General features: G+C 50.0%; 1 long non-coding RNA gene across 1 annotated transcript in view; it reads left to right on the top strand.

Annotated features, from left to right (window-relative positions):
• Nucleotides 1-1,353, top strand: part of LOC135092115 (uncharacterized) — a 3,406-nt gene extending 2,053 nt beyond the window's left edge. The window contains exon 2 of the long non-coding RNA XR_010262752.1: nucleotides 762-1,353. This is a non-coding gene — a long non-coding RNA (uncharacterized LOC135092115). The remainder of the gene's footprint in view (nucleotides 1-761) is intronic.
• The last annotated feature ends 698 nt before the right edge of the window (nucleotides 1,354-2,051 follow it).

Here is a 2,051-nt window from a genome sequence, read left to right as displayed (position 1 = left end):
AAACGGTTTATTATTTAGGCAGTTGACAAACTGAAAATGTACATAGGGGATGGGGAAAAACCTAACATTAATCCTAACGGTAAGACTAATCTAGGAGGGAAATACTATTGATTGATGGCTCGCACCATGGTGGGAATCGCACTGAGTCTGTACCGGTCCGTGCGCGGCGCCTTCAGGGGCGTTATTTTGTTGTGGTGTCTGGTGGCACGGACAGGGCGAGGCGCGTCGGGCGGCAGCATGTCTCTGAGACGCGGATGATGCAGTAGTCCCTTCCCAAACTTCTCCAGAGCCTCTCGGTGCCTGGTGGATATTCTGGACAGACTCAGGGTGGTCAGGGCTTCTTCATAGGTGGTGTATGCAGGGCCAAGGATGACCCTGCACGCCCTTTTCTGCACACTCTCTAGCTGTAGCTGTTGAGTGTGTGTGAGGGAGGAGGACCACGCTGGGGAGGCGTACATGAGTTTGGGGAGGATGTGTGTGTGTGTGTGTGTGTGTGTGTGTGTGTGTGCCAACGACCTTACTATGTTCAATACGCAGCTTTTCGTGTTGTAAGTGAGGTTAAGCAACGGGGGGTTCGGTTAGTTCTTGGATGGGTGACCGCCATGTTGATATTATTAAAAAGAAAAAAAGTATGTGTGTGTGTGTGTGTGTGTGTGTGTGTGTGTGTGTGTGTGTGTGTGTGTGTGTGTGTGTGTGTGTCCAGTTATCCCACACACACACACACACACACACACACACTAAGCCACCTTCCCCCTCCCCAGCCCATAGCGGTGCGGTATGCTGAGCTGTGGTGCGAGTGTGCAGGAAACAGCAGCTCCGTGCCGCACCGCCTCCTCATGCACGAGCAGATGCAGCGGTTGCACGCCCAAGCCCGGCAGCACGCCCTGTGGTACGTGGTGGTGGTGCTGGTGGTGTACGTGGCGGGGCTCGTGGTCATCATCAGGCGGTCAGGTCGAGTGGAGAGGAACAACGCAATGGCTGTGGTCTCCTCCTGCTGCGTGAAGCTGGGCGCGTGTGTCACCCAGTGCTGCGGCAGACTGTTCGGGAGACCTGGCCAGGGGAAAGACAAGGGAACTCTGCAGGAAACGTGTGCTGATTCTGTGACTTCCATTACTGCTACTGCTGTTACTACTAGTGCTACTACTTCATCAACAACAACAACTGCTACTACTACTGATGCTGTTACTACTGCTAATGTTACCATGTCAGCTGTTACTACTACTACTACTACTGCTACCACAACTACGTCTTCAGCTTGTTCTCCTACTAACACTACTGCTACCACTATTACCGCTGTCTCTGCTGGTTCTATTATTCCGCCTGCTGCCTCTACTTCTATGGTTTCTAATTCTTCGAAGACCAAAGAAAATAATCGAATTTCAATTCCTCCTCAACCCACTTCAACTACCTCTTCTCTTTCCCCTCCTCCTCCTCCTCCTCCTCCTCCTCTTCCAGTGCCTCCTGCTCCCCCTCCCCCTCCTCCTCCTCCTCCTCCTCCTCCTCCTCCTTCTCCTCCTCCTCATCGTGGTCCCCTTACTTCTCTCTTCCTCCGTCTCTTCACCCCCCGCCCTCCATCATCCTCACGGAGTGGCAGCGAGGTCAAGGAGTGCTGAGGGTTGTTCTGGGTCATCTGCAGCCAATTAGAATGCAGGGATTTTTCACTCTTCACTCATATTGGCTGATGTGACCTGAATGCCTGGGAGGAGCATGATTAAGGTTTTTATATATTGTATTTATTCTTTCTCACCGTGTTCTGTTAATTTACGGCGCTTTGTAATGTAATTCAAGCACACACACATTTATTACACACACACACACACACACACACACACACACACACACACACACTGAAAGTCTTTTATGTATTTCATTCATCATCTGTGTGTGTGTGTGTGTGTGTGTGTGTGTGTGTGTGTGTGTGTGTGTGTGTGTGCTACAACCACATACTGATATCGATGTTTGCGAGTGATATATAAATGTAAGTTTTAAATGCCATATAATATACAGTTTAATTTCCCAAAGCAACAATTACAGCAGAAACAGTAGTAGTA

Source organism: Scylla paramamosain, chromosome 39 (genome assembly GCF_035594125.1).
Source record: "Scylla paramamosain isolate STU-SP2022 chromosome 39, ASM3559412v1, whole genome shotgun sequence".
Classification (NCBI taxonomy): Eukaryota; Metazoa; Arthropoda; class Malacostraca; order Decapoda; family Portunidae; genus Scylla; species Scylla paramamosain.
This window is presented reverse-complemented; position numbering and strand designations above follow the sequence as displayed.